This window comes from Myotis daubentonii, chromosome 2 (genome assembly GCF_963259705.1).
Source record: "Myotis daubentonii chromosome 2, mMyoDau2.1, whole genome shotgun sequence".
NCBI lineage: Eukaryota > Metazoa > Chordata > Mammalia > Chiroptera > Vespertilionidae > Myotis > Myotis daubentonii.
In genome coordinates this window covers 43,086,130-43,108,852 of record NC_081841.1, presented here as the reverse complement: position 1 = coordinate 43,108,852, position 22,723 = coordinate 43,086,130, and the positions used below count along the sequence as shown (strand labels likewise).

General features: G+C 35.8%; 1 protein-coding gene across 2 annotated transcripts in view; it reads right to left on the bottom strand.

Annotated features, from left to right (window-relative positions):
- Positions 1-22,723, bottom strand: part of CNTN1 (contactin 1) — a 281,784-nt gene that overhangs the window by 193,224 nt on the left and 65,837 nt on the right. For both annotated transcript variants that reach the window (XM_059682579.1, XM_059682582.1), the window contains exon 2: positions 15,126-15,173. The gene's annotated coding sequence lies outside the window, so the exon portion shown is untranslated. The remainder of the gene's footprint in view (positions 1-15,125; positions 15,174-22,723) is intronic.

The following is a 22,723-nucleotide window of genomic DNA, read 5'->3' as shown; positions in this document are numbered from 1 at the left end:
TTAAGTATTGAATAAAATCTGACCCTATTTTATATTCTGGCATGGTGAACAGGTAATCTTCATGCAAATTCTAAAACATAATGTATTTTATTATATATACACTAGAGGCCCGTGCACCAGCCTGGCCTGCAGGATCAGGCCGAAACCAGCTCTTCGACATTTCCTAAGGGGTTCCAGATTGTGAGAGCATGCAGGCCAGCCCGAAGGACTCCACCAGCGCACAATTGGGGCCTAGGAGGGACAGGGGAAGTTGGCCAGCCAGGGAGAGACCACAGGAGGACTCCAGGACATGTCCAGCCCCTCTCACTCAGTCCCAATCAGCGGGACCCCAGCAGCAAGCTAACCTACCAGTCAGAGCATCTTCCCCCTGGTGGTCAGTGCATGTCATAGCCAGCAGTTGAGTGCCCTTAGCATATCATTAGCATATTAAGCTTTGATTGGTTGAATGGACTAGATGACCGGACACTTAGCATATTACGCTTTTATTATATAGGATTGCTAAGTAACTACTCAATAATACTAGTTCTTGTGCCTATAAATATCCATTTTTATAAAACATCAAATAATAGATTTCATTATAAGTAATATATTTTATTATATATATATACATTATTAAGTAATTCAGGCTCACAAACATAGAGATTTGTTTGTGCCAGGCACTTTCCTAAGTACTTTATATGATTTATCAAATCTAATAATTCTAGTAACCAGCCTTCTAATGCTTTGCTTTATTTCAGTAATGCTCCAATAACCTAAGAGATAAATACATTAATTTAATTTAATGATGTTCATTTGTAAATATATAAACTGTTAAAAGATAAGTTGGCATGATACTTGGGTTTATGTCATATTGTTTTCAGTTTCTGACTTGAAAGTAGTGTGAATGGAATAAAGGCTTTGAGAGTCTGAGCCTCAATTTGCATAGCACCAGGGAACACCATCTGTCCTCATTTCCCTCTGCCTAAAGAACTGCCTTTGCCAGTACTTATGCCACAGGTCTGATGGCAAAGAGTTTACTTAGCTTTTGTTTATATGAAAAAAGTTTTTATTTAGCCTGCATTCTGAGAGATGCTTTTGCTAGGTATAGAATTCTGGAATGATAGGGCTTTTCCCTTTCTTTCTTTCAGTACTTTTAAGATGTTATTATTTTAAAATATATATTTTATGTCAGGGTTTAGAGAGATTTTTTTCTTTGAAGCCAGAAATCTGGCTTGAAAAAACATCAGTGGATGTAGACCCATATTCAAAATTGAGTAAGAAAGTATATAGTAAGTATAGGAAAATAGTAATAAATCAATAGTAAGTATAGGAAAATCGTAATAAATCAATCAGTCCCATTCACTTCATTCTTTTAACCCCTTAACTCTCTGTCCCACATTTATTGACTCCTTAGTTGGACATCTATTCAACTAATTTTTTGGACACAAACTCATTTCCTTTGCCTCTTGCCTCTCTGCCCATACCTTTCCAATCTCTCTTCACTAAAGCATTTTAATTATCATTCATTAAAGATTGAAAGATAATGCCCTAATTGGTTTGGCTCAGTAGATAGAGCATCAGCCTACGGGCTGAAAGGTCCCAGGTTCGATTCCGGTCAAGGGCATGTACCTTGGTTGCCGGCACATCCCCAGTAGGAGGTGTGCAGGAGGCAGCTGATCGATGTTTCTCTTTCATCGATGTTTCTAACTGTCTATCCTTCTCCCTTTCTCTCTGTAAAAAAATCAATAAAATATATTTTTTTTAAAAAGATTGAAAGATAAGAAACCTTTCTGATTTCATTCTCTCTCCTTAGGTATTTTCATCCATTCTAATAGCTAGGCCTATCGTGTATAATGAATCCATATTTATATCTTTAGACAAAATGTTTTTATCTGAGTTCCACACTGACTCATCAGTCCATTCACATACTTTCTATTTACACTTGGATAACTAACAGGCATCTCAAATCCAGGCAGTCCACTGCTGAAACCCTGAGTTTTCTCCAAAAATTTAGTTCTTCCAATATTCCCTATTCTAGTTAATTATTAATCTCTACTCATCTGCCCGTATCAGAAACCAAAATGTGATATTTTTTCTTCTTTCTCTATGGCTACTAGCTCATGGGTTTGTACTTGGTAAGTATCTAATGAATCTGTCTACTTGTTTCTCTATTCATTGCCATTAACCTACTCCAAGTCATCATCATTGGTTCACTTTCCTAAACTATTACAATAACCTAATAAAATTTTCCTTATGGAATCCCTATTAAATACCCTATCACAGAACTGAAAAGGATATACAATATAAAATATAATATATATTTATCATGCGGATGTCATTAAATTATTTACTTGATTAAAACTGCCCAGTGTTTTCTGACTGCAGTTGAAACCTTCTTCTACATCTTTAACCGCTCATAACAAGTCTGAATTATCTTGCACTGTTCTCCCCTCATTCATTACACTCCAGTCGTCCTGGCCATTCTCCTGTTCTCTCCTATTCACATTCTGCACAGAACCTATCTTGGCCTAGAATGCTTTTCCCACAGCTCTTTTCTAACTTCCCCTCATCTTTGAGGGTGTATCTTCAGATTTACTTTCTCTGAGAAACATCCCTAATTATTTTCCTACCCTTTGTTCTTGTAGGCTAGGTTAATCGTCTTGTGATTCATTCTCATATTATTTGTACTTTTTCTGGGTATCACTTATGGTAATAATAATTAAATACTTACTTGTATAATTTTTGTAAATATATAAAATATAATTTAATGCCTGACTCTCCTGATAGCAGAGATCACATTTGTTTCACCTATTTTTTCATCTCTGTTATTTATCACTGTATTTGGCAAATAGAGGGTGCTAAAATATTTTTTAATTTAAAGATGAATGAAATTGTGGCATAATTTGTGATTTTATTAGCTATGAACAGGACCTGATTCTTTAGGATGGGTAATGAGCAATTGTGATAGGGTTGGCCTAATCGAACTGGGTTGCCCACTTTCAAATATTTTATTCTCAACATCAAACCTTTGGCTATGGATCCTCCGTCTTTTGTTTCTCTCTAAGCTAGCTGTTCTTTTTTTCAGGATTTTTGCCACCTTGGCTTACCAGACATGCCCTAATCTTTAATTCTGCTTTGATCCTTGACATATACCCCCCTGACCCCTTTCCCTTGCACTTATGTAACCTGTTCTGACTTCGTGTTCAAGCTCATCTTCACTTAAGTGACAGTTTCACCTTGTGTATGACTCTACTTAAGTCTGTCCCTCCAAAATTTATTTTGTCCCAGATTCCCAATTTGTATCTCAGCCTAAGACATAACACTCATCAATCATTATTAATTCTAGTTGGTTCCAGCTTAGCTTCTTCATTCTGTTTTCCTGGAGAAGCTCACCTCAGCCTCATGAGACCCTTGTTTGCTGGTCCCTGTTGGTCTACTGCAGTGCTTTCAAACTCTACGTGACATGGAGCACTTGGAAACCTCCATGAAGCACAGGCCCCTCTCTAAGAAATTCTGATATGTAAGATTTGGGATGAAGCCCCCAAATTTAAATTTCTACCAAGCTCCTGGGCCATGCTGATGCTGATCATCTTACTATTATATTGTATATAGCACTATGTTAAAAGTTTGAGGCAAGTATGTTAAGATAGGGTATACATTTTGAGAAATGCAATGATTATTTTAATTTATCTTAGATCTGTTCATCACAATCTAAGCTACTTCCCTTTTTATTGTTTAAACCATCAGCTTCCTTGTGCAACCTAGGAAGCCTCCCCTGCTTAGACACTCTTTCCTGGAATAAACGTGGCTGTTCATGCTTTCTTTTTACATACTTACAGGTGTAATTTTATTCTGCTTACTGGCCAGTGACCTTAGTTAAATTGTTTAACATTAGGAAAAGCTTTTCATTTTAGTGGTTAAATACAGAATTGTTTCATGTGCTGTATCTTAGGTCAGATATTTATTAGATGTAAATTCAGTTTATTCATCTGTCAAATTAGACAGATAATAGCTACATTAATAATATCTTTGTCCTAACAATGTTGTATTGATTGGTTAAGTAAAAGAATTTGGAAAAACCTTAGCACATTGTCTACCACACAGGAGTGCTAAAATTGTTCACTATTGTTGCAGAAAAAGCACTAAAATTGGCACTACATTTTATGCTACTCCATAGCATGTAGCATAAACCTGGTACTAAATGATGATCAAGAAAAGCTTAAAATTATGACTTCATGTATGCCAAAAAAAAGTAGTTAATGTTTGTTTGTTTAAAATTTTTCTTCTTTTTTTTTTTTGTTCCTCTTTTTTTTTTATTGCTTAAAGTATTACAAAGGGTATTACATATGTATCCATTTTATCCCCCCGCCCTAGACCACCACAACTGCTTTATATCTACAGAAAGAACAAAAATCAAATTTTCTCTTGGTATTTAAGGATTTCCATTATTCAATTCAATTTCTCTATTCTGATTCTTCTCTCCTCAATGATGACACTCATTTTTCAATTTCCTTCATTTTGTGAAGCCTTCTCCAATCATTCATCTTCACGGGAAGTAGTTTTCCTTCTTTGTTCACATGGTCATTATAACTATCCTGCATCCCGCCTACATTATAATTCTCTGCACATATACTAATGTTTATTGAATGCAACTTGATTGCAGGGATGGTCTTTCCTTTATTTCTATCCCCTAAAGAGACTTTTCACCATGGCACTCAAGAAACATTTATTGAATTTATTAAATTATCTACCGGGAAAATGTTTTCAATAATGCTTATATTAATAATGTAATGCTTAATTCACTTTGTCTGAAGGAACAACATTTTAAAAGTGTAAACACATTGGCAAATTATCCATTCCTTGTTTTAACAATGATATAATTTGCTTAGAATTTTCAATATTTAATAAATAAGACATTTAAAGTTTTTAACAATGTATCACATAGGTAATATACCAGTGGACATATTTTTCAAAGCACATTTATTTTTGAAAGTATTACAGATGTCCCCTTTTTCCTATTGAACCCCTCTAACCCTCACGCTCTCACCAGGCCGTCACCACACTATTGTCTGTGTCCGTGGGTTATGCATATATGCATATTTTTATGACAATATTATGAGTTCAGTTTTATTTAAATGACATTTTCTCATCACCCATTCAAGAGAAAAAGAACACATTCATTTTCAAATTCAAGGGGCAGGCAGTAAAGCAGCAGGAACTCCGGCCATTCAGCCAGCCATCTATCTCGAGAGGGATAAAACACTATTCCACTCTGCACTGGCTGGCACAACTCTTCACCAACAATCCACTATTTAGATATAAAGACAAACTGGCCTTTGTATTCTGTTGATGCTGTCACCGGGGCATTGCTCTCAAAGCACTTCACCAACACAAAAATAATATTGCTGTCTCTTACGGGCTTAGTTTAAAAATGTTCACGAAAACTGTTGCTCAAAGAGCATATTTATTCTACTTGTTTTCCCGGTTGTGCAACGATAGGGATATTAAAGTAAATATCTTACTGTGTCAAGATTTTCAATACTTTTCTCATTTTATAAACATGGGAAAATTCTAAACTGTGGAACATTATTAGCTATGGATAAAAGAAATAATCTAAATGTTTTTCCAGGAGATTGTTTCTTACTCCTTCCCAATCCAGTTTTTACATTTCTAATCTAATAGGGATAGAGGTCAACAACAGAAACAATAATGTGTTATAGGTGTGACTATAAAGGATGAGGACTTGACCAGAGGAAGCAGTAAAGACTGGCTGGTAAAATCTCTTTGACAGGGTGAGGAAGAAGAAGGTCAGGAAAGGTGTCATTCAATTGAGTGTTGGGATAGAGTAGATATTTTCCAGATGGATAAGGTGGAGGACAAGGGAGTTAAGTATTGTAGGAAGAAAAGGCCATATAAAAGAAGCACTAGGAATGACACAGTTTGACTTATTTTATTTAAGGAATTGTCAATGGTTTCCTTTGCTGTGCAAAACTGTTTTATTTAATGTAGTTCCATTTGTTTATATTTACAAGACAACCTATTGAATGGAAGACAGTAAGAAAAATGCCACCCTTTTTCTGTTTTATGAATGCAATATAATCTGACACTAGCTTCATCAGTAGCTGGTACACTCTAGAGTGCATATAACACTTGTTGTCCTCCTAAATGTACAATCATTTAATTCCTATGAATTCGTGCTGATTCAGATTCCTATTACCCCATGTTAGTACTATTAAATTTTCAAAATTTAATGAGGAATGCTGTATTTATATCTGAAATATATTATCTTGTTGGTTTGAGCTCATTTCTACAATTGTCACAATAAATTTGGATACTGATTCTGTCATTGAAAATATTAGTTACTAAGTTACATAATGGCAATTTGTTGTTATATTTAACTTTTCCATGTTTCATTGTATTCTGTAGAATATGATTTAGGCTACCACTTTCATTGTATAAACCTACAACTAGAGCTCTGATGCCAAATCTGACAAAGCACAAAAAAAGGAGAAAAATATAGATGTGGTCATAGGTGCTAAGTAATAAATAACATCTTAGCAAATCCACTTCCAAATGAATTAAAAGAATACTCTTTTGGGTGTAAGAGCAGTTTGATGGCAGGAAGTCTATGGATTTATTACAATACTGTGTAGCAAAGAGAAATTTAATGTGGACCATGGAGAGGAGAGAACACAGAAGCTGAGAACTGAGGGATATTAAGCCACTGGACTCACTCAATAGATGAAGTGCATGCTATGAACAACAGCCCTGAGCAGCACTCAAGTGTGTACAAATAACAGATCTATCCAAGTCATGGGTCTGTGGCAGTATTTCAAGATTAGATGGAGCAAGATGTTAAAGTAACAAATACCAATGGTGTAAATGTAAAAAGTAAGAACCTCACAAATGTTCATTGCATATTTTCTAATGAAACATAAATACATATGGGCATATTACAAAGATGCTAACAATAAAATTATTTTAAGTAGGACCTTAGAAAAAAACTTATGTAACTAAGAGAAATGACCAAATTATGTAAGGTATAACATTAACATAATGTTTTTAATATATTTTATTGATTTTTTACAGAGAGAAAGGGAGAGGGATAGAGAGTTAGAAACATCAATGAGAGAGAAACATCGATCAGCTGCCTCCTGCTCACCCCCTACTGGGGATGTGCCCACAACCAAGGTACATGCCCTTGACCGGAATTGAACCTGGGAATCTTGAGTCCACAGGCCGATGCTCTATCCACTGAGCCAAACTGGTTAGGGCAACATAATATTTTTTAAGAATTTGTGGCAAGGACATGTTTCAAAATGACACACAATATGACAAAGTAAAAAAACAAAAACAAAAAGAAAGAAAAGAAAGGATATCTAAATTTATATATGTACTAGAGGCCTGGTGCATGGATTTGTGCACTGGTGGGGTCCCTCGGCCTTGCCTGTGGGGATCAGGCCAAAACTGGCTCTCTGACATCCCCCAAGGGATCCTGGATTGCAAGAGGGCACAGACAAGGCTGAGGGACCCCACCAGTACAAGATTGGGGCCGGCCAACTGGGGAGGGACTGCGGGAGGGCTCCAGAGCATGTCTGGTCCATCTCACCTAGTCCCCATCAGATGGACCCCAGCAGCAAACTAACCTACTGGTCAGAGTGTCTGCTCCCTGGTGGTCAGTGTGCATCATAGCAACTGGTCGAATGGTCAAATGAATGGTTGGACACTTAGCATATTAGGCTTTTATTATATAGGATGGTTTCAAAATATCTCAAGTTGTTAACAAAATCCTTTCTATGAGACATGAGGTTTTGAGCTATATCTTTCATTTTCCAAGTTTTTAAAAATAAGTGTGCAGTTTTTTAAATTAAAGGGCTCCTGTTATAGAGCACTTATACACTCATTTGCTCTAATCATTATTATGATCTTTTCTTCATTTCCCCTTTCTGCCCCAGGAGGCGCATTGAAAGTCTTTTTTAATAGCCTTACAGATGTCAATGTAGATCTAGAACTCAAAATTAAGTTTCTTTAGGTTCTTTTCACTGCAACTCATAAAAATGTATCTTGCTTCTGACAGTTGTCAGTCTGTCCCATGTAACACATAGATATAGACAACAGTGTGGTAATAGCCAGAAGGAATGGGGAGGGGGTAGGTGGAGTGGGCAAAGGTGCGGGATAGGGACAGAAAGAGACGTTGCCTGGGGCAATGGGTACACAATGTAGTGTGCAGATGATGCTTTATTGAGTTGTACATGTGAAGCCTATATAGATTTGCTAATCAATGTCATCCCAGTAAATCCTATAAATAATAATTATTCCAAAAAAAGTATTTTCCTCACCATTATTTTTCTTTTTTAACTAGATGTCAATTGCTATTGGTCTACTTAAGCTCAAATTAAAAAAATGGCAAAATACATGTAAACTTCCTCACCATTTATGAGGAAGTAAGAAACCCATCATTTCAAGGGTGCATAAACATTTCTAAGCTATTTAAGTGTTGTTGACAGATAGTTGATTCAGTAATCAAAATGCAAATATCTTAATTAGAATTGTATCTCCTTTCCTTGCCAAGTTTCTTCTCAGAATAACAATATTAGTATGATAGCAGAAAGTCATAGGGAAAAATTAAAAATCAGATTATATTATATAACTATGAAAAATTCAATCTCAAAGTAATCACTAAAGCAATAATTAAAGAGCCATTAATATTTATCTGTAAGACAGTATGCTGAATAATCTGTGGAGGCTTGAAAAATGTACAAGACATAACTCTCTTCCCTGAGAGATTTTAGAATCTTACTTTGGGAATATATATTTTAAAAATAATAATAAAGGCATAAACTAGAAATTAAGAATATAGGACAAAGGAGGAAATGAAAAGGTATTAAATGTCTATTATGCAGTGGGTGCTGGTAGGCACTTATATATGTATCCCAGTACTTCTCACAGATTTCCCCAAGGAAGGTAACAACAGCGCCTTTTATGAATGGCTAGATGATGGCTCACTCCCCAAGAGCAGGTCACTGAGTAAATTTCCCAAGAGGTTGTTTGGGTTGGAGAAGGGTCCGTTTGTAATTTCATGGTTTTGGAACCTCTCTGAAGGATTTCTGTTGGCAGGAAAGAATATCAAGAGCTTTCAAGAGATCACCATGTGGCAAGGGAGAGCATGGGCATTGGGTCAAGCTCAGAACCATGGTTTACAGGTTCCCGAGGAAAGCCTGAGGCTGGTAGACTTCCCTGTCCTGGCCACTGTATGGTGGTGGACATTGTAGGAACAATGCCTGAGCTTCTTCTCGATCAGCAATTTGAAACAGGTGTGCCACGACAATTTTTAAAACATGCAATGCCTGACAATTTAGTCAGGGGCACCGACCTCTTTTCCCTTAGATTGTCAAATTTAAAAATGACAGCAACCAACACAATAGCCATCCAGTGTGAACGAACCAAAATTATATGTATTTTTTAGTCAGATGAGCAACTTTTGGTGTGCTGCAGAATTTTAATAATTAGTTTGTGTGTTCCATGAGATGACAAAAAGGTTGGAAATGGCCATGGTAGATGCTAGATGAAATCATGATGTCTCTAAGTGTGCAGGGATCCGTTTCAGTGAGGAAATCCCTGTAGCAGGGCAACATCACCAGTTAGAATGTGACAGGGGACCCGCTTTTCCATAGCAGCTCCATATGCAGTTATAGAAAGCAATGGATGGACTTGGCAGTTTTCTCTCTGCTTGGGATTCAGAAGCAGGGCAGACTACATTAGATAGAGTAATCCTCTGGGAATCTTGGGAATGGTAGTGGGAGTAGAGAGGACCTCAAGAGGTAGCCTGCTAATATGAGCATGCTAAGAGGTATGACTACACTTGAATTCCAGTTGTTTTTAAAATTTATAAAAAAAAAAAAAACTTGTTTATTTAGAGAGAGAGGAGGAGGAGGAGGAAAAAGAGAGAGAGGAGCATCAATTTGTTGTTTCACTTATTTATGCATGTATTGGTTGATCCTTGTGTGCCCTGACTGGGGATTCAAACCTGCAACCTTGGCTTACTAAAACAACACTCTAACCAATGGAGCTACCCGGACAGAGATGTTTTTAATTTTTTCTATAGTAAGGTGAAGGCTCAGAGAAGTTATACAACTTGTCTCAAGAGTCACAGCTAGCAATTTAAACCAATTCTATTTGACACTAATCTATTTTGTCCAAAAGAGATATCACAGAACTATAATTTTTCAAATAAAATTATGCATCTAGCAAAACTTAGCAAATTAGTATTTGCTAACAATTAGCAAAATATTTTCTTAAACTCCATATGAATGCCACTGTGTAATCTGGGGGAAAAAAAAAAAAACACCTATGTTTTCTTTCTTAAAATTCACAGTCATTTTATTTATTTTTCATTGAATCTTAGGCACTGAATCCCCTGTACATTCTTGGATTTCCTTTTATTGAAGAAGAAATTCTTGTTTTGATGAAATGGAATAAAGAGTCATGAGATTTTCTTACATTAGTCATGCTTGAAAAATAAAGCAATGGCTTTTAATATCTATTCTATAATTCATTCTAATATAATTGATGAGAAATTCAATTATTAAACATCTAAAACTACTTAATTGTGCAAAGGAAATAACAAGGAGAGACTGCCAAAATTTACTATAATAAACAGCCTTTAATGACATTGAAAAATACAGTAGGGACTGCAACACTTTTCCCAGTGTTCCCAAAAGTGCCAAGCAGAATAGTGAACACATATTCAGTGCTAAACAAATTACTTTTGATTGATGATAGCCGCCAAGTCCTGAGTAAACTACAGTAACTAAGAGAGTCATGGAGTTGTTGAGAATTTTGTCTAATGGGGTGAATCCTTGTGACATTCATGAAGTCCCACAGAATTCTTGATAATTTTATACAAGAGGAAACACTTCCAACTTGGACTAAAGGAGCCAGAGAGATATGATGTAAGACAGTCTCAATATGCCATTATGGCTTTCAAAATAAAAAAGGAGCCCAATACCAAGGCATGTGGCAACATCTGGAAGCTGGGAGAAACCCTCAATTAAGAGCCAGCATCAAAACCAGAAGATCAGTCCTATAACCACAAGGAACTGAATTCTGCCAACAACCCAAATGAGCAAGAAACCAATTCCGTTCCCCTCTAGAGCAGTGGTTCTCAACCTTCCTAATGCCATGACCCTTTAATACAGTTCCTCATGTTGTGGTGAACCCCAACCATAAAATTATTTTTGTTGCTACTTCATAACTGTAATTTTGCTACTGTTATGAATTGTAATGTAAATATCTAATATGCAGGATATATTTTCATTGTTACAAATTGAAAATAATTGAAGCATAGTGATTAATCATAAAAACAATATGTAATTATATATGTGTTTTCCGATGGTCTTAGGCGACCCCTGTGAAAGGGTCATTCGATCCCCAAAGGGGTCGCGGCCCACAGGTTGAGAACTGCTGTTCTAGAGCCTCCTGAATGAAATGCATCTTGCCTACACTTTGATTTTTATCTGGTGACACTTTTACTGCACTTCTGGACTACAGTTCTGTAAGGTAATAAATCTGTACTATTTTATGACACTGTGTGGTAATTTGTTATGGCAGCAATAGAAAATAGTACATTAAACATATGCATTTTTCTGAATCTAATCATTCCAATATAAGATATCTTTGTAAGACTATCTTCTGTGATGTCTTTTTAGTGGCCTCTCAAGTCCATTTTTTATTTATGCTTATAACTTTTAAATTGGTAACATTTCTTTAGAAATTTATCTTTGCAGCATTGAAGTTGAATTCGTACTACAAACAATTTATTTTGCTTTCATCCACTGACTTTGAATCTGGAACCACTTAAATTATTGATGAAGTTGGATCACACAGGTAAGTTCTGCCACCAAACCTCAGTGAACACTGCCTCATAATTCTGAATTCTAAGGGGAATCTGTGTTTCTCCACTCAATAGGAAAGTCTAGAAAGGCATGCTTCTTTGAGGCACCTTCTCAAGTTTATTTCCTGTAGACCCTTACCCATAGAGTGGTGTCACTAAGGATTCTGGTCCTCTGAGAGACCCTTCTGTATGACTCCAACTTGAGCTGGCCACAGGCTTTATCTTTTGTTCCCAACTTATATTTTATTAAATATCCTCACTCAGAGTAAATTCATCAAATATTTATCCAGTAGGTAAATTCAGTGCTAAATTCTGGCCCTACCACAATACTTTTAGTAGGTATGACTTATCTTTTCAAGATGTTCACAGTCTAATAAAAATATGTAAACAAATTATTACAGCATGGTGTAATACCTTGGTCAGAGAGAAGTGGAGTTAAAGATTACCATGTCCAATGAATGTTCTGTAATATCTCTCACATTACGTCCTACTCTCTGTAAGAACCAACCTCGTGCCCATGGCACAATACAAATAATGAGCCTAATGGGAAGTGCATCTACATTCTAGATATCTAAAAAATTGTTTAAGTTGCCCAAATATATTTAAATAAATTTTACTCTATAAAAATTCTAAGTTTACTCAAACATTGTTTTTTAAAACCCTGTTCTGTGCCAGATATGTACCCTAGGTGCTGGGGATTCAAAGGCTAAACAAGTAAAAAGGAGCTTGTTCTCATGGAGCTTACATTCTAGTAACAATTTCTTCAAGACAGGCAACAATATAAGTATACATGAATAGAGAATTTTAAATAGTAATAAATGTTATGAAGTACATAAGACAATGATGCAATATGACAAAAAAATTAGAGTAGGGGGTGATTTTACATGAAGGCCATATACTAGGTGTACCAGTTATTACTTAATCAGGATCCACTGTATCGAAAGAAGTAATCCCATTCCATGTGCTTCCATACCAAGGTATTACACCATGCTGTAATAATTTGTTTACATATTTTTTATTAGACTGTGAACATCTTGAAAAGATAAGTCATACCTACTAAAAGTATTGTGGTAGGGCCAGAATTTAACACTGAATTTACCTACTGGATAAATATTTGATGAATTTACTCTGAGCGAGGATATTTAATAAAATATAAGAAGGTTATAATTCTGTAGCACATATAATTTCATCCTGTATTTTTTCTAATATTATAAAAATATTTCATAATACTCTTATAGTATTATGAAAACATTACAGTATTGTAGGTTAGCATTACCAACAGACATCACTCCAATGAAGTAACTTATAGCCTAAGCAGAGCTTCCCTTCTTTCTTTCTCCTTGTTTATTACCTAATTCACGTATTTCATTACACAGAGAATGAATGAGCATTTTGATTTTGAAATAAAATTGATTTTAAATTGTATTTACCTGAAGTATTGTTAACAGGTTAATGATAATACCCAATTGGGGTGGTGGCGGGAAGGATAAAAACTGTGCTTAAAGTAAGGGAAGTAACTCCAGAGTTGAGTTTTAATTTATTTGCATTTATTTACTTTTTAAAAAGCAATGTTATATTGTCAAACAAAGAAATGAAAAAAATCTTTGAGAATTTAATTAGGCATGGAAGGCAATGTTATTATACAAGTTGCATCATTCCACATACTTTTCAATTTTACATAGCTATATTTGATTTTTAAAATGCTCAACTGAAAATGGTGTTTCGAGTAATAGCCCTATGTACTTCCATTTTTATACTAATCCTTTCATATTAAACTACCCACTCTAAAGTATTAATCTGTCTTTAATGACTTTGTGTAAAGCCTTTAATAAAAAGAGTTAATGGAATTAGGACCCAATCTTCACCTCTTTATTCATTTAACTTTAAATGTCCTTCAGAATATATAAATGTGAGTACCCATCAACATTTCCAATGCAAAATAGAGAATCCAACTCATTCTGTTTTCGAACAAGAAAAAGTTTTGCACTTTTTTTCATTTTTTTTCACAGGAACAAACAAAACCATCTCTGCTCTTCCTTTTCCTTTATTCCTCTACCCAACTTATCATAAAGGACTGTCACATTTGCTTGCTGTCATGTCTTTTGGCAATAGCATGCCTCCCTATTTCTACTACTTCTATCAGGATTAGGCCAGCATTTCATGCCTTGGCAGGACTAAATACTTTTCAACTATCCCTCCAAATTCTAGTATTTTTTTTTAATTTTTTAAACTGATAACCTGACTATATTGTGGATTCTTATATTCAACTAAAACAGTAAAAATTTAACTAAGTTGTTTGCATGTAGAGGACATTGGCGATGAAACTAAGAACACTCAATTTTATCCACCAAAATATCTTGGTAACCTTCAAGTGTTCTGACTATACAATTATTATTACATTTTCCTCAAATGCTCTTCATTCCAACTTGTCACTATGGGAAAATGCATATCTATTTCACCTTTCATGCTTTTGTTAGTGGTCTTCATGTAGCAAAAAAAATCCCTTCTCATTATTTCCTCAATGCAAAATTCAAAAAATTCTGATTAACACATATCTTTTGTAGGTAGTTTAACATAGTGGTAGAAAACCAAAACTTGGGTGTTAAAAAGATCTCAGCTGGTAAGCATGCCACTTACTAACTCTATAACTTTAGACAAGTCCTAGTTTTCTCATAGGAAAATGAGATTAAGAATAACAATAATACCTTTGCTTCAGAAAATTTTGAGGATTATATGACATAAAGCATATGAATAAAGTATTTAGTAGAGTATCTGAATTATAACATTAAGTAAATAGTATTGTTATTGCTTTTGTCATCATTATTATTATTAATTCAGTGGCATGTCTCCATCACACCATTCCACATTTGAGAATTCATTACAGCTTCTGTTAACTCAGCAACATTGAGCACAACATTATTCAGTATTAATTTGTCTTTAATGGCTCTGTTCATTTGCATAGTGATTTATTGGTATGGGTATTTTCAGAGTGAGTGCTGAGAGGACATTTAACAAGTAGCCACAAAACAATTTATCATATATTTTGATATTTTTTATAATTGAAAAATATTATAAAAAATAAAATGGAACCAATATCATTGAGTGTTTGTCATGAACCAGAAATTTTCTAGGAGCTTAGAAACTAGAAATATGTTTGAACATTCTATTACACACAATTATTCCACATATTCTTATTGCTTAAAACTAACACACACACACACATACACACTTGCACCCCAGATAAATAGCTTACCTTAATGTTGTTCTGAATTCAGCTTCAGATGTGATCCAAAGTGGATGTCTACAAATAAATAATTATAAAATTGCAGTCAGTTAGCTTAAAGATAAATATGTTTCTACTTTTAGTAATAATTTTGAATATTTTCTACAATAAATTAGTGGCTTTTTAATCAACTAGAAGTTTATATTTGTAGTTTTAATCATCACAGTAAATTTGGCATATTTGTAAAATACATTTATACAATCAGTAAACACTTTTAAGCTAAAGGAATTTGACTTTTTTATGGCTTTCAAAAACTATTGATGGTTTACATCCCAAATATCATCTTATTCAGCATCACTGAATTGTATTGGAAATTAACATTTTAAGTAAATCCATAAAAATAACACCACTGGACTAGTCCCATTTTATGATACATTAGGCTGGAATTTATTTTAGAGGAGCCTGAATATAGACCATATACACGATACATACACCATATGTATATATGTGTATATCTCATATGCCTGTACACATATTAAAGGGTAGACAGCACACAGGTGTATATTTAAGAAAACAACAGTAGATCTGAAACCTCTGGTAGAGAAAATCAAGTATTTGGGAGCAATCCAATCGACCAAATTCAAGGTAGCTCAGGTATTTAGATAAACTTGTATTTTGGTGATATTAACAATAATAACAACAATAAAAATTCTTTGTTGAGTTTTATAGTTTGTAGAACAGTTTTTCACATTCTTGCTCAAAGTGTTCCCTTCCAAATACTGTCTAGGTAAGCTTGGTCTGAACTGACAAAGAGGTAGTTACAGAAGAAGCTTCTCCCATCAAACACACATTCTGAGAATAGCATTTACATGTAAAATACATGTCATGTCATGTCCCCTCATCTACAAAACACGATTGTAAAATCTACTTTTCCTATGGCTGAAACTTGTCCCTCCCCCAGAATGATGGCAGATCTTAAATAATGACTCAAATCTGTGCATAACCATATACCATATTAAATGTCATAAAGAAGACTCATCTAGTGCTTTGAGTATAGTGGAGATCCTGGCTTAGGAGGGATAAGGGGAGGCTTTCATGAGGGATAACATTTTAGCTGAGGGTTACCAGGTAAAGGGAGGGTTATAGAGCAGGAAAGGGAGAGAGTGACCATTTTAGAAGGACTGGCAGGTGCAATGTGCTAAGACATGAAGCAGTGTTCCACTTTTGAGAAGCAGGGAGAAGACCATCAGGGCTAAAACAGAAATGGAGGGGTGAGTTGGGGTGCATAAAGTTAGAGACATTAGGCGGGGCTATAGCAGACTATGAAGAAGGTTTGTTTGTTTTTTTAAAAAAATATATTTTATTGATTTTTTACAGAGAAGAAGGGAGAGGGACAGAGAGTTAGAAACATCGATGAGAGAGAAACATCGATCAGCTGCCTCCTGCACATCCTCTACTGGAGATGTGCCCGCAACCAAGGTACATGCCCTTGACCAGAATCAAACCTGTGACCCTTGAGTTCGCAGGCCAACACTCTATCCACTGAGCCAAACCAGTCAGGGCAAGAAGGTTTGTTTTTATCTTACATACTACAGGAAGCCAATGAAAGGATTTATGCAAAGGAGTGAGTTCGTGAGACCTCCTTGAAGATGGTAGTTCTGTTGAGGGGAAGAGAAAGAGAAAGAGTGAAAGTAGAAACCCATGGGTTATTACTCTGATTCAGGAAAGACAGTGACTTTGATGAGAGTGTTTGCTAAGGAGAGGTGAAAATGACCCGGCTGGTGTGGCTCAGAGGTTGAGCCTCAACCTATGAACTAGGAGGTCATGGTTTGATTCCCACCCATGTTTCTGGCTTGATCCCCAGTAGGGGTTATGCAGGAGGTTGCCAATCAATGATTCTCTCTCATCATTGATGTTTCTGTCTCTCTTTCCCTCTCTGAAGTCAATAAAAATTCATACTTTAAAAAAAATCTTAAAAATGGCTTTGTTTTAATAGGTTTTGGGGAATAGAATACAATCTGTCTCTCACTTAATTATACTTAAGTTCTAATAGGGCAGAGGCCATATCTGTTATATTGATCATTCTATTCTCTGCCACACAAAAACAAATTTAAAGAATGAATGAATGGTAGGAAAGAAAGAGGAAATTGTAAAGCATGAGGAACTTCATGAAAGGATATTACTTTCTATAAAAAGCATTAGAAAGGATCAGGTTTGCAAATGAAATCATGAGTTTAGACTTAAACAAATTGTACTTGGGTTGCTATTAGACATTTAAGTGGAGATGTAAAGTAGGAAATTTCAAGTGTCTGAAGCTCAGAAAAGAGGTCTTGACTGGATATATAAATTTGGAAGTCATAGGATTATCAGTAACATTGAAGCAATGGGAGTGGATGCAATATTTATGGGGAGATTGAGGATGGCAATTGAATATTTGCAGGTTCTTACTATATATTAAGAACTGTTCTAGGGTTTTACATGTACCAATCAAACTAATCTTCACAATAACCCCACAAATAATATTCTGTTTTTATCACACTTTAAAGCTGAGAAAAACCAAAGCACAGATAAATTATGTAACTGGCCCAAATTTGCATAGCTAGTAAATAGGTAGAATTCTAAGATGGCCTCCAACATTCCCAACTCTTGGTATACACACTTTGTACAATTTCCTTTCCTTTGTGGGTCACAACCTATACATGTGATGGGATATAACACCCAAGATTTAGTTACTAATCAGTTGATTTTGAATTCATCAAAATGGATATTAGTTGAACACTCTAAAAGGAAATAGCCTTTCCTGATGTCAGAAATGGGAAGTGTGAGAGAGAGGGCTCATGTAAGGGGCCATAGGGTAGAGGATCACAGGTAGTTTCCAAGAGCTAAGAATAGCCCCTGCCCAAAAGCCATTAATAAAATGGGGCACTCAGCCCTACAACCACAAGAAATGGAATTCTGCCAACACCACTGAGCTTGGAAGATGATCTCAAGCCCCACATGAGCCCTCAGAACAAACCAATACCTTTATATCAGCCTGTTAATGGCTGGAGTAGAGGACCCAGCTGAACTCCACTACAGAACTGCAGGATACTAAATGAGTGTTGTTATAAGCCACAAAATTCACGGTGATTTGTTACACAGCAATTGAAAACTAATGCACATTATCAAACCTAGGTAGTCAGTTTACATAACCTGTATTGTTAAAGACTTAACTATACCGCATATGGTACAAGAGTTGGGAAGGTGAGAAGAGAGCCCTGACGAATGCAGAGATTTAAAAATGAACACAAGAAAATGAATCAGCAAAGGAGACTTAAGAAGAACAAACAAACCAGGAAAAAAAAATAGAGGAAAACCCAAGAGATTGTGGCAAGAAGAAGGATCTATGGAAGGAGGGGCCCTGAGTGAGCAAACATGCGGAATGTTGCCAAGAACAAATCGGATGAGGAATGAAGTACATTCACTGGATTCAAGAAGACAGAGGAGGCTGAGATTGGTTTTCCTTTGGTCCATTAAAAAAATGGAGTTGGCATTTTAGACCCCTTTTGTTTTTTAATGAAAGGGGAAAACTATGTGATGGATGGGGATAAGAAATGTTTTCCAGACATGTTTTTATTAGTCAATATTTTCATTTAGAAGAATTGTAGAGCTTTTCGTCATGAATTACATAAACCTTGTCAATTATAGTAGACTTGAAAAGTATATCAACGGAAATATTGTTTTGTCAAAAAACTGAACTTCAAGGATGAACAATCTCTTATATGACAGGGAAAAATTAATATTCTAAGGAATCAAAGTAATATTCTAAAGAATATTTAATCTTGCAAGGTGACTAATGAAAAATAATAGAAGGAAGAGAAGAGAAAAGAGAGCATTTGATTTCCAAATCTCAGTTACATTGATCATATTTATTCCTTCTCAAGGGAAAGGCATTTCTTTTCTCCTAAAATAAATAAATAAATAAATAAATAAATAAATTCAGATGCAGAAACCAATATATAAACAAGCATTAAATAAATCAATAAGGATCCATTTTGTCTAGAATAGAGCACAATTGAGAAATCACAGTGTACACAGATAATTAAATTTAGGGTCTTTTATACTGCTTTAGTCATCTAATGGGGTTGCTTTTAGGTTCTCTTGTTCCAGTACTTCACTTCGGTGACTAATTTATGGAAGGCAAAAATAACAATGACCAACCCTCCTCTTATCACACATCAGATATTAAAATAACAAAATTTATACTACATATAAGTTGCTAATACATGGAGGAGAAATACTTGTCTCCGATGAAAGCATGAGGAAAAGGAGAGCCCAACCTTGAAAATTTCTTATAATTTTCCCCAAAATACATTTTTTTGTCTTAGGCTGTACTCATTATACATAAATATTTCACATTGGTTTCAGATTACTTCAAATTCTAGTATATCTGAATACGCTCTACTGTATATCCCTGCATGAGCTAGAGTCCATATCCCTGTACTATATACCCCTGTATGATCTAGAGACCCCAAAAAGGTAACTTTTAATTTTGGTAGTAACATGGTCTGTAATAGGATATCAAATGCTGTATAAAACACACTTTGTTCTGAAGTCCTTCTGGGTGAAAAATACATGGTCCAGAATTTCTTAAAAATCCAGACTAAAATCTAACCTCAAATTCCTTAAAATTGCTCCAGAACTACACCTGCTCTGGGGAGAATTTCTTTTCCAGCCTAAAATGAGTCCTCATAACAATGGCAGGAGTAGGTGCCAAAACTAGATAGTTCTGTTTAACTCTTCCATAATCCAGCCAAAATGTTTCCTGGTGTAGTTTGATTGTACCTAGATTTTTATATCAGTAGAAAAATATACTTTCTATAATCAATTTATTATTTAAAAAAGAGATTTGACTTCCACTCCCATTTTCATTTAACTTTGAGGCTTTGCTATATTGAATCCCAACGTTTTTCTTTACTGAGTCACAGGTAACAATAGGCGAGCTTAAATTTTCACGTCTTGACTCTACAACACAAAGAATGTGTTAAGTGAAAGCGAACTTCTTAGAGGATGAACTTATAATTAAGGTCCAATCCCTGGCCATTGATATTTTGGACCTTGGGAATCTGCTAAAAATAAATAAATCTCTGTTAAATCTCTTGCTCCATAACTAATTATACCTTTAGAATTATACCTTTAGATGTAACTGCACGTCCAAATTAAACCAGACAACTAGCTTTCAAATTATTTTTCCTTGGTAGAATTCTTTTAAGTGGGAGGTAAAAAAAAAAGGTGAGGAAGTTTAAATTCGTATTCATTTAAAAGATAGAGAAGTAACAGAAAAAAAATTATCAAATAATGAAAAACAGATGGGGGATTGCATGCATTTACCAAACTTTTAACAGACATTATTATAAGAAAAATATGAATTATTTTCCATGTAAAAGATATGGTGTCAATTATTGGCGTTAATGAAAAAAATAGGTACTCATAGAATTACCTGAGTTTCAATAAAAATAGTTTCCAACAGTGACCTTCTTAGTCATTGTGTCATCAAATACATGCTCTTCTGTTATTAAATGGACTTTTCTCCAACTCTAATTTTTTAATAGAAGGGAAAAGGTTGGTGCTGAAAAGATTATTTATTTTGGAAAATGTTTTCTAGGCAGTACCAATAAAAACATGGTAAAAAAGAACAAGTTGTTCTGCCTTAGGGTTTTTGTTTATATTGTCCTGTTTTTAACAAAGCCTAAGAATTGTGCATGTTAAAGGCAGCATACTGCAACTAGGTTTCATTAGTCATCTACAAAAAATATTTTAGAAGGAAAAATGTGACTCATTCTACTCTGGTTAATACTGTCTGTCTCTCCCTCCCTGCCCCCCACATGTAGAATTGAGCAAAATAGAAATTCAAGTGAATTAATATTTCAAAAGGGATTCAAAAGCAAACTTTTCAGGTAAAAGGCTAGATAATAAATACTTTATGCTTGGTGGACCATAAAGTATCCATGACAATTATTCAACTCTACTATTGTAGTGGCAAAGCAGCCTGAACACTACATAAATGAATGTGTGTGACTATGTCCCAATAAAACATTATTCACAAAAATAGCACATGGCCCATGGGCTGTATTTAGCTGATCCTGAAATAAGAGAATAATACAATGTGAACATAATGTAGAAATGATAAAGCCATGGCACTTTTTTTAGTCTGTTAAAAGACCTCTCAATTGTTTTGTCCCAATACCATAGCAGCTATGTTCAGGTAAATATGTTAGATTCTGGGCTACATCTTTAGTCACTGAAAAAATAAGACTTTTTCTCTAATTCTTTTAGAATATTCTCAAAGACACTATTTTAATACTGATACTGAGCTGTTAAAACCAACAGTATTTTATCTCATCTTTATCCTATATAATAAAAGCCTAATATGCAAATTGTCCCCTTGACCAGGATTTCAACCAGGAGTTTAACCGCTCGCTATGATGTGCGCTGACCACCAGAGGGTGGAGGGGACATGGTCACACAAAAGGGTAGAAATTTGAAATATGTATCTAAATTTAAGAGCACAGTGAAGGCTAGAACTAGAGATTTTTGTGTCATTTTTATAGCGCTATGAGAGCTAATACCAAGAGAATGAGAGGACATCTATCTGCATAAAAGGCTAAGTGACCATCGCATCCGAAACAACCGAACGGATGACTGAACAGGCTGTGTGGGGCAACCGGGGCAGCAGGGGGGGTTAGTGAGGGGTGACCAAATTACAGAGAAGCAGGTTGCATGGGGTGACCAGGCCTGCAGAGGGGCAGTTGGGGCTGACCAGGCCGGCAATGGGGAGGCAGTGAGGAGCGACCAAACGACTGAGCAGCAGGCTGCGTGGGGCTACCAGGCCCACAGTGGGGGCAGTGAGGGGTGACCGGGCTATCAGGGGGGAAGTTGGGGGCAACCATGCCGGCAGGGGGTGCAGTAAGGGGCGACCAGGCTTGCGGGAGGGGGGCAGTTGGGGGCAACTATGCCAGCAGGGGGAGAAGTTGGGGGTGACCAGGCCAGCAAGGGGGGCAGTTAGGGGTGATCAGGCAGGCAGGCAGATGAGCAGTTAGGAGCCAGTGGTCCCGGATTAGAGAGGGTGCAGGCTGGGCTGAGGGGACTCCCTACCCCTATGCATGAATTTCATGCACTGGGTCTCCAGTTAAGTAACAAGAAACCAAGACTAGGACAGGTGGGACCCACAAGATGAACCAAAAATAAAAGAAGAAATAATACTGTAAAAGTGTGATCAGGGAAGGGATATGACAGTTAAAAATAGTCACTGCAGCCAAAAACAAACAAAAATGTGTTAATGAAAAGAGGTTCTCAAGAATGTGCCCTACTTCAGAGAGTTCCAGGAAGATGGGAACGGCACAGAAATGACTCAGCTGGCAATTCGAAAGTAACTAGTCTACTCTGCAAAGGGAGTCTCAACCCCAACAGTGAAGGAAGGGCCAGACTAGTGTGTGTGTGTGTGTGGGGGGGGGGGATGTAGAAACAGAGTGTGCACACTACGTGTTTAACCTAAACTTAGGAGAAGGCAGAAGAGGAGGAAGAATAAAGATTTGCTTTGTTTTGCCTCATGTTTGTTTTTAAGAATGGAAGCTCATTGGACATTTTTA